This window comes from Oculina patagonica, chromosome 7 (genome assembly GCF_052425735.1).
Source record: "Oculina patagonica isolate OP01 chromosome 7, crgOcupat, whole genome shotgun sequence".
In the NCBI taxonomy this organism is placed as follows: Eukaryota; Metazoa; Cnidaria; class Anthozoa; order Scleractinia; family Oculinidae; genus Oculina; species Oculina patagonica.
Genome location: NC_135764.1, coordinates 26,912,579 through 26,930,137, shown reverse-complemented (window position 1 = coordinate 26,930,137; position 17,559 = coordinate 26,912,579). Strand labels below are relative to the sequence as shown.

General features: G+C 38.1%; 1 protein-coding gene and 1 pseudogene across 1 annotated transcript in view; one reads left to right on the top strand and one right to left on the bottom strand.

Annotated features, from left to right (window-relative positions):
• LOC144660464 (polypeptide N-acetylgalactosaminyltransferase 13-like) overlaps positions 1-17,559 on the bottom strand; it is a 142,213-nt gene that overhangs the window by 83,539 nt on the left and 41,115 nt on the right. The window lies entirely within an intron of this gene.
• LOC144661002 (putative G-protein coupled receptor 19) lies at positions 9,798-11,284 on the top strand (annotated as a pseudogene).

Below are 17,559 nucleotides of genomic sequence, written 5' to 3'. Positions count from 1 at the left end.
CTTCGTAAGCCTGGGAAAAAGGGGGATTTATTTAAGGGGGAAGGGGGGTTATAAGTGGAATGCAACAAACGTTTGTAAATAGCCAAAGCAGTGTTGATAAAAATACATTTTTATTAACAATTAAGGTTAAAAGTTGTTAAAAATATGACACCCAAATTACAAGTTCAGTGGGACGTTCTAACGACCGCTCATTCATGGCAAAAGGAGAATAAAAGAACCTACATCGCACTTTTCCATCCAGAACTTAACATATGTCCAATCATTTGACCTAACCTTTTTCTCCCATGGGAACTGGTATTACGTAACAAAAATAGGATAAAGTCTTAACTATAAAAACACCCAGCCTCATGCAAATTTCCACTCTGAAGATGATCAAATAGATTGAAAACATTTAGCAATATTTTTAACAGCTTTTACCTTAATTTTTAATATATTTTTTATCGGCGAAATGTACATAAATACATTTTTCATTAACTGGTTGTTAAATAGTAACCTTTGAAACGTCCTAATAGATCGACATAATTCCAATACCTGTAACACAAACAAAACTGTATCAACACGAACGTACCAGAAACGCAAGAAAATGGCAGCTAGGACTTTTCCGGGAAGACTTTTAGCTATTATTATTAAAAGTTTTAATGCCTAGTTCTGCAGCAGTGAGGTTTCCTGCTTTTAATTCCAGCTTATAATTTGCTGTACACTCTGACAGTAACAAACTATTACTTTAATGGTATTTGACAAGATTCTGTATGAGGTCACACATTGTTCTGTGAGAACAGAGAAAATTACGGAGAAGAAAAGATCCAGTTACCGAAAATTCGACCGAAATCTTGGTTTTTGATATGTTTGATTAACATTTCCCTTAAATTAGCATTAAACAACCTTAACTATAGCGAATTTGATATTATTTCTTGCTAAGTTAAGTGGAAAAAATAAAAATGCACTGATCAAAAAACATATTAATAATATTGATTAAATCCAAAAATTGCAAAATTTGTTAAATTGCTGTCAAAATCCGTAGACGCCAGTTGTTCTCAGTAATATTAGGGAAAAGTGACCAAATATGAGGGTTATAGCTAAATCGTTAATAACTATTCAAAGTGGCTATGAGCCACTAAACTCGGAAAACTTATTATGAAACAAGAATCGAAAACAGCAAACTGACAAGGAGAGATTTGCTAAAACAAATGTTAGTTTAGTTTCATTGTCATCTAGCTGCTCATCGAGTGCAGGCCGAAAGGGCAAGTGATAGAGTTCCCATTGGTTGCAAATTGTTTTCTTTCTTTTTATTTTTCCTTTTTGTTTTTTGAAGGTTAGGCAAAATAATAATATCATTAGAAAAATTAAGTTTTGGTCTATTTCAAGAAAACTGACATTAATACAATATTTCGGCTGGTAGTTAAGCATGCATGTACCATATTTATTCGGCTATAAGCCGAGACCCTAGACTTTTAGCTTTTGGAACCAGTTAGACTCTGACAAAAAACAAACCCAAATCACTCGGCTATAAGTCGAGACCCGATTTTTCCTTCAAACTATAAAACAATCCACGTGCAGCGAATCAACATATTCGTTAAATCACAACTATGTAATTGAAAAACAATAAATCACTGATAAAGAATGAATTTATTAATAGAACCGTACACAAGCGTGACAAAACATTCACCTGAGTTCAGAATCCCATCTCAAACAATCACGCATTCTTCCGAAAAGCAGTTATCGATCATCATGCCAAATGCTACTGGTTTTCAAACAACTAAACCTTCAAATTGAAAGTTGTTGCCGAGGTAGAGACAGTTTAGAACAACTGCAAAATCGCCAGAGAATACGGGATGATTCCTGATGATTCAGTGAATCTTCAGTTCGTCGCAATTCGCCAAGATGCTAGCGAAAAGATCAAGCAGATCAAGCGGGTGAACTTTAAATGTCATCAAAACGAAACATGTGCTGTTACCAGTATTTGTCGAGTATCCTCAATCCAATCAAACTCTTCTGAAGTGGTTTCTTTTAGCAGAGAACGTGAGAGAAGTCGTGGTATTTTTATTTTAAGTTCTCACTTTTGAACAAGAATATTACATGCAGCCGATTTCTGTCAGATCGTGTTACAATGTTTACCAAGCGCGTGGGAACGAACGCTTCTGATTGGCCAGTTTCTGGTGTCGCGACAACAAGTCAAATAGATCGATTCCTTCTTGACCCTCCTTCTCTTGAAAAGTCACGTTAGCAGTGATTCTGCTAGACTACGAGCAGTCCCTATTTTTTCGCAGAGTTCGTCGAGTTTGAAGCGAAATTTTTTTTCGAACTCTGCGAAAAATTGGGACCTGCTCGTAGTCTATGATTCTGCAAATTAGCTAAACTTAAAGAAAGGAACAGAAACAGTCTCAGGCAGAAATAATTATTGTAGAAGAGATTGTGACGAAAAAAATTGGGTCTCGGCTTATTTCCGAGTGTTTCGGTTTTTTTGTCGGAATCTAACTGTTTCTAAAAACCAAATGTTTAGAGTCTCGGCTTAAAGCTGAATAAATACGGTATTTCAAGAAAACTGGCATTAATACAATATTTCGGCTGGTAATTAGACATGTTAATATTATTCAACTTAACTAGAAATGTAGGTAATCAGAGGACAGGTCTAATTCTCTAGAGGCCGTAAAACACTTGCACGTATTGCGTGCCTATGTTTACAGGAATCGAGTGAAGGATGGAAGGAGTGAATTCACTTCGCCCACTACAACTCTTTTCCGAGTTAAAAAATGAATGTACCTTATCCCATGGTTAAGCATGTGACTCTCAGTACTTTGTAAATTCTTCGTATTCACACGCACACGTAACAATTTGTATTCGTCCTTTTCTAAAAAGTCAAGCTGGGATAAAGTATTTTGCAGGTTTAACCCTCGGACGTTCGGACGTACACGCAAATTCATCCCACACCAATGGTTGGAGGAGGGATATAACCCCTAAGCATTTTGTGCATTAAATGCACAGCAAAATTATTTTGCATTGACTAAAAAATCCCTTAGCTTACTACACTAGATAACATAAATTTTAAGAATGTGATATCATATGATGTCATAAGAACCGCCATCTTGGATCTACCATCTTGGATTTCACCATTTTTAAAAAAAATTCAGAAAATAACGGAAATTAATAAAAAAAAATTATCAAACCAAAATGCTTATGGAAGGAAATATTACACGAATCGTACCATTTTGATTCAAAAAAAAAAAAGGAAAAATAAAACAATTATGTCAAAAATGACGTTTTTTGGCCAAATCTGGATATTATTATGACATTGACATGGCAACATCTAAAATAATAGAAACGTAGTTTTCATATCAAAATTTCAGGAAGAGATGAATAAACAGCCTCTGAAAGTTTGATAAACAAAGAGTAAATCCCCTTTTTAAAATTACAAAGAAAAATCGAGGGGATGACATCCACCTCCCCCCTCTCTCCCCTTGTAGTCTGTGGTGTAATCCAGTAACAATGTATCCTTGGAATACCCGGAACTTGGAAGAAATATGGAATAATGTACACTCGTGGTTCTGGGTAATCGCCTACTCAAAGTGAACAATTATCGATTATATCGATCTTGAACGTCATCAGCGCACAAAACACACGGCCTACAATAATGCAGAACAGCGAAAACCTATTTTGTCATTGGTATGGCAAACTTTTATTAAAATTTTCTATGTTCTTTTGCGAGCTAAGATACAATAAGTACTTTAATGAGAATGGAAATACTAAAAGCAGGAAGTTTATCATGTTTAACATCACACACCATAGTCCTTTTTAGAAAAAATTATTGGAAATCCATTTCAAGTATGAAAGCACAATACTTCAATATTTTTAATCCCTGAATTAACTTACGGAAAATTTAAAAGTATTTTTTTGACTGATGTGCTATAATTGCCCGGAACGTTGAAAAACGTTATGAGCGTTCAAAATTCTTGGTTTGGCAGATTAATGTGAAAATCGTGCGAGAAAAATGTTAAAAACATATATTTCGTGTGTCATTGTGTGTCATAAGCAGCTTTTGTAAGTTTCAAATATAGAACTTCTTGTCATTGAAGCATTTTTATTTCCACGCAGAAAAGGCCCTTATTTTCCGATAAGGATTATCACTTGCGACGCGACACCAGAAAACAATACCAAGATATGGCAATTGTCTTAACTTGGAAATAAAGCGGATATGGCATTTCTTTTTTTCTTTTTTCAGTGTCGCATCAACCGTTTGCTTGGAGAACTTATTTCGCACGTAATTTGAATTTATCAACGCAGATGCTTGCTTTTACGTGTACGTCGTGGGAAGCATCTTTGATTCCTGGTTTTAAATGACTTCTTTTCTCAACAATAACGGTGAACGAATCATGACGGGTCTGGGGAAGCTCCTTTTTGCAGATATTATTAAGGAGAGATAAATGATTTAAATTGTTGTTTAATTGTTGAGTAGTAAAAAATAAAACCACGTGATGTCCTCTTTGTGTGTTCTTTAGCAACAAATATAATTTAATAATAACGTAATGAGCTAATAATGAAATAATTATTATTTTGAGTGTATATTAAAAAGTTTGCGTTGGCAAAGTACTCACTCGTTGCAGTTGGTGGTACTGTGTGGATTTATCTACTGACGAGACATAATTCGTTTTATTCGTTCAATTGTCTTCGGGCCGGACTACTGGATCATTTATCGCCGTGTAAGTACCCATTTAAAAAACACATTGCCGATGGATTTTTAGATAAACGGAATTTTAAAATGGCTCAACATTTTTGCAAAAAGCCCAGGCTGTCTCGGCACTTTTTAAAAATTAATAAACGCAAAATGAAATGTTCGCTGATCAACCTTTTTCAAGGGAGGGAAGGAGGTAGAAGCAAGAAATTTCAAAAAACGTATTGTCTTGTTAGATATAAATTAGTTGGATTGCTTTTCAAGTTTAGCTCCACGAAGCTCTAAACTCGGGGAATTTTTTTACATACTTGAATCTGTAAATAGCAACAAAACGGTGGCGCAATTGCCGCCCCGTCAATTTGACTGTAAAACGCACCTTCGAATGTAATATATGTAAAAAATATTATCGAGTTAAAGTTGACGAAAATACAAAGATTTATACTGAAAAACCATTCCGCGATTTTTGCCTGACAAACTGAAAACTCGAAAACGGAGCTGTGTCAGAAAGAGGTATGTTAATTTGAATTAAATTTGAAAGAAGGATAGAAATAAAAAAGACTTGTGTTTAAAGATTGTGTTTGAATTTAAGTATAATGCAAATATACCTTGAATGTATTGGCTGAAAGTGTTCGCAAAAAGATCTGCATTTTATAGATGGCATCACTATCAACAACACTTGATCTTGCAAAATATGAAAAATGGCAAAATCTCCAATCTTTTCTTTTGCTTGTTCAAAAAGTAGTGGCCTTAATATTTTGTATCTTACAAACTAGAAAGAGGTAGAACCATCCCAAAGCATAATTCAAACATTTTTTGCAGGACATTTAATATGCATTTTACTTTATAAAGGATATTCCGAAATAACCAAAGTTTGTTTTTTTCTGCCAAAGGAAGGTAAGAAATTTCTTCGAGCCTTTGGCGAAAATATGCTGCACAAGTTTTAATTTGATCGTTGAAAATTGTAGGACTTCATCGCCGCTGTAGAACCAACTGCATTTTAATTTCACACTTCATTCAAAACGGTAGTGTTCTTCAGGAAAAAAGAAAAGAGTTTCCGTCGGTTAATTTGGTTGTGTCCAAAAAAGAGACTTCCCTATTCGTTTTAGTTTGAAACCAGCTGTTTTTCATCGCTTTTATATTTCTGTTCCTAAATTACACAGTTTGATGTGTTAGTCGTTGCGCGGCACTTGGTGAAACGTTTCGAGTGTTTTGAAGTTCTGAAATATAAAAAAAATCTGAAATCTGAAAATCTGAAATATAAAATGTTAAAAATATATATATTTCGTGTGTCGTAAGCAGTTCTTAAATACGACTTATATATACGAGCATTTGTTTTGTTTTTGTAAGCACAACAGACCTTCCGATATGGATTGCTTGCGACATCAGAAAACAATACGAGACTATGAGAATTGTCTTACTGGAAACTAAGAAGAAGCGGCTTTCTTTTCCTCTGTTCAGTGCCCACTCGCCGCCTTTGTATAGAAAATTTCGGGACAAAATCTTCAAGCCTGGATTTAAGAGGAAAGCACCTTCGTACCTGTTTTATCTCCCTGGTGGGAAGTATCTTCTTCATAAGTTAAAATGACTTATCACTCTTCTCAGCTTTAAAGCAGCTTTGACACGGATTTTACCAGATTTTTTAAAAAAAAATCCAAAACGAATATTTGTGTTGCTGGAAACCTAAAAATAATAGTCACGTTTTATAAAAAAAATTGCTGTATTATAGAACTAAAACTGTTGGCGAGAGTAAAGGGTGTGGACGGCTCGGAGGTCGGACTTAAAATTAAGGCTTAACTTTTCAAGCTGTTTCTGTGAGTGTTCAGAAAAATCAATATTCATAGCCGAAGCTTGATTTCTATCCCCAAATTAAGGTTATCTCTTCCTTTAGATGTTCACAAATATTGTTATTGATGGGTCAAGTTGCTTTTATCACTAATTTCAGAACAGTTTAGACCAAAAATCTACGAAATCCCAGTGACGTAGCTCCTTGAAGTAACGTCGGGTAAAAGTTCTACGCAACAAGAGTGAAAGAATCATGATGGTTTTGGAACATTAAAAAGAAAAACATGTAAGAAGTAGAAACAGACTGGCCAACAGTTAATCTAAAAAGGCTCAAGAGATGGCATATATTTTTCACCCTTTAGACAAAGAAAGTACAAAGCAACTAGATGTCCATGTTTGTTCATTAACTGTGTTAAAATTTAAAGAGAGTTTAAAATTCATTGAGGGCAAACCATTGAACCAAATCAACTCGCTAACACCGTGTTTGTTTTTACATAATGGACATAAAAATAGACCCTTCGTTAATTTCGAAGTGTTTTTCCTATATTTGCATTTTAAGTTGTTATTCAGAAATTGTTTGGTGAACCACTTTAACTTCACTTATTATGATATATACTCAACTCAACTCATCCTCTTCGCTCCTCTAACTGGAGCATAAGGCCACTCAGAAACGTCCTCCATCCGTCACGATCTTTTGCTCGCTTTTCCACCACATTCCAGCTAATCCAGCCCAGGTCTTTACGCTCACCTTCCACAGTTCTTCTCCACGAAATCTTGGGTCTTCCTCGCTTTCTCCTACCTTCAGGGGTACTATAGCTTTACTGGATTGGCGGCTGAACCTTTTGCGACTCCCCTCCAGGTGATTTTCTTACTAATTTTACCCTCCATAACTGGTACCCCGATGACCCGAACTCTTTTCGATTTCCCTTGAAGATTCGCGTTAACCATCAATTTGTATTCGCCCTATTGGGAGGCGCGGTGTCCTAATGGTTAGCGCGCTCGACTCCGAGTCGAACGGCCCGGGCTCGAGGCCTGGCCGGGGCGCTGCGTTGTGTTCTTGGGCAAGACACTTTACTCTCACAGTGCCTCTCTCCACCCAGGTGTATAAATGGGTACCGGCGAATTTACTGCTGGAGGGTAACCCTGCGATGGACTAGCATCCCATCCAGGGGTGAGTAGCAATACTCCTAGTCGCTTAATGCTACGGAAACCGGGATAAGCTTCGGCTGTATGAGCCTCATGGCTCGGACACAGACTTTACCTTACCTTACCTATTGTAAAACTACCGGTCAAATTGGGATGGTACTTTCATTCGAATAGAAGTTCGCGTTCTAAGTTAGCTCACAAAGGAATTTTGAATTTTTTATTGTTTTCCATACTTGAAATAAAATAGTTTCCTAGGTTTTCAATATTGTAGGCCGGCTGTTTGGTGGCTACCGTTTTTACTCGAACAAGCGCCGCGCGCTTATTTAATTTTTCGCATCTCAAATACGGCGCATATTTGAGGGCGGTGCATTTTTATAATATTTTCACGACAAAGGATTTTTTAATTTCTCGCGAAGCGAGGCCGAAGGCCGAGCGTAGCGGGGTGTATAATTTTGTCCCTCAAAGGGCTCAGGCGTGTTGAAATCTCGTGTGGAGTTTACGGTCATGTATATATATATATATTTGTGAGCTTGGTGTCTGGCGGAAATGACGTCACACGGCCGCGCGCTGGTGGCCTAATGGTAAGGCGTCGAACTTGAAATCAGATCTTCGGGACTGAGGACGGGGGTTCGAATCCGGCTAGGGGTTTTTTTTTTCCTTTTTTTTTTGTGGGTGCGAATCCTGAGCCTTTTATTTTTATCGTTTTTCTTTTCGGATTAAAATAACACTGATTTCCACATAATACTCCCTCAACGCCTATTCAGGCTATAAACTGCTGGTGTGGAAAACTGTTCATTGTTGTATGAAAATTTGCCATTTCGTTCTGAACCCATTGTTGCTGATGTCAAGGCTGATCGGGATTTCTCCATCCATTGGAAAGATAATCATCTCTGTTTAGTTCCTGTTGCTGTTGCTGTAATTGTTGTTGTTGTCTACGCGTGTCACTATTTTCTCGAGCAGACTGTAATCGAATATTTCTCTCCTCCTCCGATTCTAATTGTAAGCGCGCTGCATCACTTTCCCTTCTTAATTGTAATCTATCCTGTAGCCGTTCGTAATCTCTGTATTCTTGTGTCTTCAGCTTTTGTTTGTATTCTATCCGCGGCATTTTGTCGAAGTCTCTGTAATCGTGCAGTTCGTTGTTGTTCAGTTTCTGTTTGTATTCTGTGTGCTGTATTTTGTCGAAGTCTCTGTAATCGTGCAGTTAGTTGTTGTCCAGTTTCTGCTTGTATTCTGTCCGCGGTATTTTGTCGAAGTCTCTGTAATCATGTAGTTCGTTGTTGTTCAGTTTCTGTTTGTATTCTGTCTGCTGTGTTTTGTCCGTTACTAGGCAACAATAACCCAGAGCTTCGCGAGGCCCTGCGAGTCACGTATTACTAGTATAATTCCTCGCGAAGCGAGGCCGAAGGCCGAGCGTAGCGGGGTGTATAATTTTGTCCCTCAAAGGGCTCAGACGGGATGAAATCTCGTGTGGAGTTTACGCTACGGTCATATATATTTGTGAGCTTGGTGTCTGGCGGAAATGACGTCACACGGCCGCGCGCTGGTGGCCTAGTGGTGTGAGCGTCGAACTTCAAATCAGATCTTTGGGAGTGAGGGCGGGGGTTCGAATCCGGCTAAGGTTTTTTTTTTTTTTTTTTTTTTTTTTTTTTTTTTTTTTTGATGGGTTCGAATCCTGAGCTTTTCATGTTTATCGTTTTTCTTTTCGGATTAAAGGGTTCGAATCCTCCTGCCGTTCGTTCTTCTTTTTTTTTAATGCCCTAAAATAAATGACCAAAATGCGAATATCCAATAATTTGTCGATGATTTTGAAAATAGTCTGCGCTTTCCAACGCTTTATACCTCTTTACGAACCAGAAAGAGCCGCCATTTTCAAAGCGGAGTAGACCCTGGGAACGAGGGTGTCGCGGCCATGTCCGTTACTAGGCAACAATAACAAATCACCGGTTAAAACCGGTTATCACTCCTTATTTATAACACCCCCCTCCCTCCCCAACCCAGAGCTTCGCGAGGCCCTGCGAGTCACGTATTACTAGTATAATAATAATATAAAGACTTTGAACCGAAGAACATCGCTTTTGATGTAAAGAAATTTCCAATAATTTTTTTTGGAGTTGCTTTGTAGTGTTTTTTTAGTTACACCGTATCGGGACTGCGGCGCTTAATCGGGGACAGCGCTTATAAATTAACTTTTTCGTCCCAAATGCGGCGCTTATTCGAGTAAATGAGTTAACCATGTTTTGGAGTGGCATAGTTGATCATTGTTGACTTTGAGTAGCTGAACGCTGGATTTCTTTTCGTGGATTAAGTATTCCTACATCTTACAACCAGGCAAGTAAAATGCAAAAAAAAAAAACATTAAAATTAAAACAAAAGTAATCATTAGTTTCTTGTTGTTCTTTTTCGTAGATTGACATTTGTTAACATGGACAACAATGAAGCGTCGTTGCTGTCGTCCAACACATCTACAAACAATTCAACACATTTCAGTAATGACACAGAAACGATAAACCCTATCTACCTCTTCACGCCGGCTGGTATCACCGCAAAACTTGTGCTGTGTTTAATTCTCTCTGCGGTTGGTGCAGTGGGTTTCCTTGGTAACTGTTTGGTCTTTTACTTTCTTTGGAAAAAGAATACCAGAAACCCGATCCAGACAAGCCGATTTGTGACGAGTTTAAACTTGTACATAAGAAGCTTGTCTCTGTCTGATCTTCTCTCCTGCGCCGTCTCGCTTCCTCTTTTGTGCATCCAAATTTTATTCGATGTGTTCCAGAGTGGCTGGCCGTGCAAGATAGTTCGATATCTTAACTTCGTGTTTCCTGTTGTTACAATGAATAACTTGGTGGTGATAAGTCTGGAGAAGTACTTATCGACTCGCAGGGTTCCACGCCCGTTCAGCACAACGCGAGTCCGTAAAATGATAATTTGTGCGTGGGGTTTTGGAATAACCATCATGTTTCTCCCCGCTGCACCATACAACGGACAAAGAGTAGATCTAAACGACACTCATTTTACGGTAATCTGTAGTTACAACGAGCATTTCTATCCATTTAATTTAAAATAACACTCGTCATTTTTCCGCTACAGTACGTTTTTCCGGGTATATTTCTAACTTACGTCAACATACGTTTACTCAAAATTTTGTGGGACAGAGGCAGCAGGCAAATTGGTACTGGAGTAAGCAATGCCTTCAGGTCCAATTTGATAAGAACGAGGATCAGAGGCATATCTCTACTCATTGCTCTTACATTCGCTTTTATCGTTCCTTACTTGTTCTATATAGGCAATGTGGCGTACACCCAGATAGCTAAGCCACAACGTGCGTTTTCGACAGATTTCCTCATCCGTTATGCTTGTGGTGGCATTGCGTCGTATTTCAGCAGTGCCATTAACGTTTTGATTTACTTTGTTCAAATGAAGGATTTTCGTGTATTTGTAAAGAATCTTTTGTGTAGGAAGTGTGGCATTAGGGATGATAACATTGATCTGCAACCTAATAAGGTTGTGATGACTACATTAAGACAGAACGCTGCGAGAAATGAGGTAAATGCGGGAGCTAACGAACTGGAAAATATAAAACTTGACATGACTGCAAAATAAAACTTTGACGTCACATAATCCTGTTTTTAACACTTCAAGCATGTTTTTTGTAGAGAACTGGAACTACTTATTATAGAACGATAGGGACTGGCACTAGGCTAAGATGAATGCAATCCAAGATGGCGAGAAACGGATCGAGTGCGTAATAAAAAGTTTGATCAGTGTTCTGTTGTAATCTGTCGCTTGTTGGGCGTGTGGAATAACATTTTAATAATTTAAATTTGACCAACGTAAAATGAATTATGTCGATTACTGTGTAATAAACAAATGACATGTCTTTAGTTTGGACCCCGTTTATGTGCACCATAACCAAAATTACGAAAAAGCAAGCAAACGTATGGAGTTAGATTTCCTGATGTTTTAAACAAGACGTTCCACTATAAAAGGGATGCCACCTCCCACATTTCACATGTTCACACTTCTTGGGCGCGAAATACAAATTTGGACATTTGTATTCGTGCCACGTTGTGGTGCCGAGCATCCTTCAAGCTGAACTTGCTTTGAAATCTCATGAAACCAAGATATATTATTGACAAAACTATGAAAAATAACTTCCTAACGTTTGACAGAATATTTCTAGCAAAAATGAACACATTTTATCAGTAACAGTTGTGGAGAATATGCAGGATGTTTGCCAGTTGTTTACGCTTTGATGATTGACTGACAACTGGGCGTGAGAATGGCCAGGCCATGCTCCTTTTATACCGGAAAGTCTTGTTTAAGAATTCTGCGGATAACTATGGCCTGTAAAACTTACTTGCATTTACAAAACGCGCCTCTAGAAACTGAGCCTTAATTATAACGGAAATTGATACAACATCAAGTGAAATTGCTAATGGAATGAACAACACTATGATTCGTGTATTTGACTATACCCTTATGTAGTTATGGCGTTACAATGGCAACAACAAAGTCAACGTATCAAACTTTTAGCAGAGGCATCCACCCCACTCCCCCCACCTAGGGCTCTCCACAAGTTGCTCGTAATTTCTCAAAAAGTTGCTCAGAAGTTGTTCCAAAAATCCAAAAAAGTTGCTGCTGATAATAAAAGTTGCTCGAGCGTTGCTCTAATAAATCAAAGACGCTGCATCTCATCAAGAGAATTTCTCTAAATATATGCTAATTTCCCTTTGAGGGTAAGATTTCTAAGCAGTTTTATGCAATTTTACAGCATAAAACGTATCTAAATAACTTATTAAAGGGAACGGTTGTTAAATAACAAGGATTACTTCAACTGAGAAAAATCGTGATGATATCTATGACGTTATGTTTGCTGACGAGTTTTGTAATGTTTTAAATCAACACTCGGTCCGGAAATTTCTCAAAATGCAGCAAGTTGCTCGAAGGGGAAAAAGTTGCTAGAAACATGAAAAGTTGCCAAAAAGATGCCGAGCAACTCGTGGAGAGCCCTAAGTGGGGGGAGTGGGGGTGGATGCCCCTGCTAAAAGTTTGATACGTTAACTTTGTTGTTGCCATTGTAACTTTAAAAGACGACGATAACTTTTTTTTTTCTGATTGATTTCCCAGTAAACATTTTGGCCTTTTTATTGGTCAACGGTTCTTCAGTTTGGGGTATACTGAAAGGTAGTATACTAGTCTCCGGGCCAAAAATATAATTACACGAAACCAGGAGCCCATGACTGACGAAACGTTTAGCCTGTTTCATCGCCAGTCGGTTGAAAATATCCCTCCGACTACTGCCTCACTCATGACCAAACGTTAATTCTGTGGTCATTCCAAGCTTCTGTTTAGCGGATGTGTGGTCACGTTTTACAAAAATCCAAAGAGCCGTTCATGCATTGTTTTAACCCTATTCAGACCGGGCTTTTTTGGATCTTTTCATACCGGGGGGGGGGATTCTGTATACGTCACGTGGGATGATGACGTCACATCACGCGACAATTACATCATGATGTCAAAACAGCCGCCATCTCGCATCCGCCATCTTGGATTTCGGAATTTTTCCAAAACATCAGAAAACAGCTCAAAATTACTGCAACTACTCAAAATCAATAAAAAAAAGTGCTTAAAAGCCATAAAAAGGTGAAAAGAATTGCATTAAAGTTATTTTTCATTAATAGAAACACGAGATTTACAAATTTGAGAAAACATGCCTGTCAAAATGTCGTTGCCATGGTGACGTCAAGTTCCTGACACAACAATCTATCCTACCAAACTCGCAAAGTTTGGCAGCGTTTGGTTGAATCTTGAAAAAGTCATAGGCGTTCAAAGTCAGCGCGGGCACTTCACCACACACACACACACACACACACACACGCATCCCGGTCTGGATAGGCTATGGTTAACAACAAACAATGTTTAAGTAATGAAGAAACGACGGCAATAGAAAACATTTTAAGCATGGAGAATTTTAGTTAGTGGTTGTACTAAATCCAATCATAGGTAAACAGCTTACTATCAAATTTCTGGCCGTCCTGTAATAAAAATAAAAATTTCAATTAAGGTATTCAAATTCCTTTTCCTGGTTTGCCTTTTTGAAAATTAGCAAGTAATAGATATTCAAATTCAACTGTTTTTGCAAGACATAGATTGTTTGCGAGCACACTTTCCATAAAAAGGGCTTTTCTTCTGCCAGGCCGGTGGATGGAGGTGTTTAGAGGAAGTCAATGAACAAGTATTCTAATATTCTAACGCATTTTACAATAGGTTTTTAATTATTTCAAAACAACTCTTATTGAGTCTGCTGTGCCGTTTTATGCATAAACACATGTAAGCGAGGTTTATGACATCCGGCTGGAACAGTAGATTGTTAATCACTTGGTGGCAGATGGCACAAGCTTTGGCAGAGTAAACCATAGACCACGTACAGTTCGGTATATTGCTGACCGTTCAGTTTTAAGCTATATCTTGGGTAAGTTAAAACAGCATTACCTCTCACATTTAGTGTTTTGGAAAACTTTGCAATTTTTATTTTTATCATAACGTCATCTTTCATTCTTAAATTTGACAATCACCTACTATCTTGAATTTAAAAACACACGGTTAGAAAATTTGTTTTCTTTGCTTAAAACTGCTGACTTAAAAAAATTAATGGACATTAGAGTGTCTGTGGCCGTCGTCTACATTTTAATTGCACGTTCATTTAAACAATTATTTAAACTTTGTATGTCTGTTTGCAATCAAAATACAAAGTAAACGTGATTTTTACTCAGGTAAAGAAGAAGTACAGGTAGTCAAAGAGTACTTAACGGGTTTATAAGAAATATAAATGATAACGCAAATAACCATTTTTTTCTCTTCGAAAGCGTACAAAAAAGCTGAAACTTTACCGAGTTTCCGTTTACAGTTAATCGCGCTTCTTGCGAGCCATCTGGTCGGTTGGAAAAAACAAAACCTTCTTAGTACGTGAATGACAGTTAGAACGAATTAAAAATCAATGAAAACCCGCTCTGGACTGAACTAAGAACAGGGGCACCCAACGGAATATTTCGTTAAAATATCTGTTCGGAAGACGATTTGAGATCTAGAATTTTCGGAACATTCATTGTAAACTTTTTTGCTTGCCTGCCTTTCCCAGGATTTTCGAATATCTAAAAAATGGTATTTTTTAATTGTTCATTTTTAACGGATTGTTTACTCTAAAAAGGTCACCTAAAATTTTCGGGAGCCTTTCTCTGGCTGGGATTTTTTCGAAAAGGTAAGTTTTGATCTCTATAACTTTCGGATCACTGGACTTTCAGCTAGGAAATCCGAACAGATAAAAAAAAATTAGGGGATAAAAATATGCCTATATCTACCGTTTAAATACTAAAATACGTTCAACGGTGCTATCTTTAAGTGGTTTTGAACTATATTATCGATGGGTGCCCCTGTGAGAAAAAGATTAATCAGATCATATTTAAACTTACTACAACCTTTAAAACTGACAAAAAATCGTGTCAGGCCAATCACTTGCAGGGTCACTAATTTGTTCATTAGTAAACCCTACATTAATTGTTACCAAACGTTATTCTTCAGGCGCATCCGTGTACCTGTATTAAATAGATTGCATAAGACAAGAATGTCTAAACCATTGCGAACCACCTTGATTCAGTTTTTTTTTTCTTCGTCTGTTTCTATTTTAGAAGCTCTGCAACCCAACATGTCAAACAAAGAAACATGGTGGTTGCCGGTAGTAAACAGTACTGGCAACACAAACTTCTCCTCGACGCCGATTAACAACTCTAGAACAGCGCCGCCAACTCCAGTAGTGTACGTGTTTACACCAGCAGGGTTTACAACTAAACTCGTCCTTTGCTTGATGATTGGTGTGATCATTGCCATGGGAGTTGTTGGCAATTGCTTCATGCTTCTTTTCCTTTGGAGTAAACAGAAGAGAACTCAACTTCAATCTACTCGTTTCGTGAAGAACTTGAACATGTATTTAAGAAATCTGGCTTTATCCGACCTCCTATCTTGTTTGACAACGCTTCCTCTTCTTTGCATTCAGATTACCTTTGACGTCTTTCAAAGCGGTTGGGCATGCAAGATCGTTCGATATTTCCAATTTATTTTTGCCGTTATAACGATTAACATTTTGGTCGTGATAAGCCTGGAAAAATATCTCTCAACTCGCAAAGTTCCACGCACGTTTAGTGCTTCGACAATGAGTAAACTGGTGTTTGGTGCATGGGTTGCAGGGCTTCTCGTCATGTTAATCCCTTCAGCCACCTACGACGGACAAAGGGTCGATCTCAATAAAACTCATTTCACAGTTATCTGCAGCGCCCAGGAGAATTTCTATCCCTTCAGACTTATAATCTTTCTCTTTCCGATCCAGTTTGTTATGCCGTTTTTGTTTATAACGTTTGTCAACATATCCTTGGCGAGGACCGTGTGGATCAGAGGCAGACGAAAGATCGCCAGCCACCCAGGAAACAACCCACTGAAGGCCAAGCTGATGGCTACAAAGGTGCGAGGGATAACTGTACTGATCCTAGTCACATTTACGTTCTTCGTAACGTACTTTTTCTTCTTAGGATACCTTACGTACAAACAGATAGCCAGACCAGATTTGGCGTTTCAAACAGACTACGTTCTCCGTTACGGAAGCGGTGCCACGGCCTATTTGAACAGTTCAATAAATGTTGCCATTTATTTTGTCCAAATGAGAGACTTTCGTGAGTTTTTGAAGAATTTACTATTTAGAAGAAACAATGACTCGAATCGCGTATTGAAGATAAAGGTGAAAGCCATTGATGAAACAAAAAACTAACCAGATTAACCAGATACATTGGAGAAACACGAGGAGCATCGCAGCACACAGTGCTAGATAAAACTCCAAACTTATCAAACGACGATTACTAACGAGGCCAGTAGTACTAATAATATATAATATTTAATCCAAACTAACCATAAGGATTAAATAACACTGCACCAATAAACTATACGAGAAATTCTTTTAATGAAGTCTCAATGAACAAAAACAACTTTTTTTGTATCCCAAATTAAAATTCCAAAAAGTTAGTGGGCTCGGTCAATTCCCAGCAGTAAGCGCGGGAAAACATGAAACTAATTTCGTGCGCGGGAAACATGTTACCGGTGGCAAGCGCGGGAAACTATATAACTAACAGGGCAGGGAAATCTTTAAATCAACAGCACACGCGTAAACGCTGGTCAGTTTAATCGCCACTGGTTTTTCTCGTATTGGTTTAAAAATGTACCAATCACAGTGCTCGTGAATTTGTGAACATATCTTTGGTGAGGACTGTGTGGATCAGAGGCAGACGAAAGATCACCAGTAACCCAGCAAATAACCCCTTGAGAGCCAAGCTGATGGCTATAAAGGTGCGAGGAATAACTTTACTGATCCTAGTCACTTTTACTTTCTTCGTGACGTACTTTTTCTTCATAGGATACCTTATGTACAAACTGATAGCCAAGCCAGATTTAACTTTAAAAGACGACGATTACGTTTTTTTCTGATCGATTTCCCAGTAAACATTTTGGTCTTTTTATTGGTCAACGGTTCTTCAGTTAGGGGTATACTGAAAGGTAGTATACTAGTCTCCGGGCCAAAAATATAATTACACGAAACCAGGAGCCCATGACTGACGAAACGTTAAGCCTGTTTCATCGCCAGTGGGTTGAAAATATCCCTCCGACTACTGCCTCACTCATGACCAAACGTTAATTCTGTGGTCATTCCAAGCTTCTGTTTAGCGGATGTGTGGTCACGTTTTACAAAAATCCAAAGAGCCGTTCATGCATTGTTTTAACCCTATTCAGACCGGGCTTTTTTGGATCTTTTTATACCGGGGAGGGGGGGGGGAAATCCGTATACGTCACGTGGGATGATGACGTCACATCACGTGACAATTACATCATGATGTCAAAACAGCCGCCATCTTGGATCTCGGAAT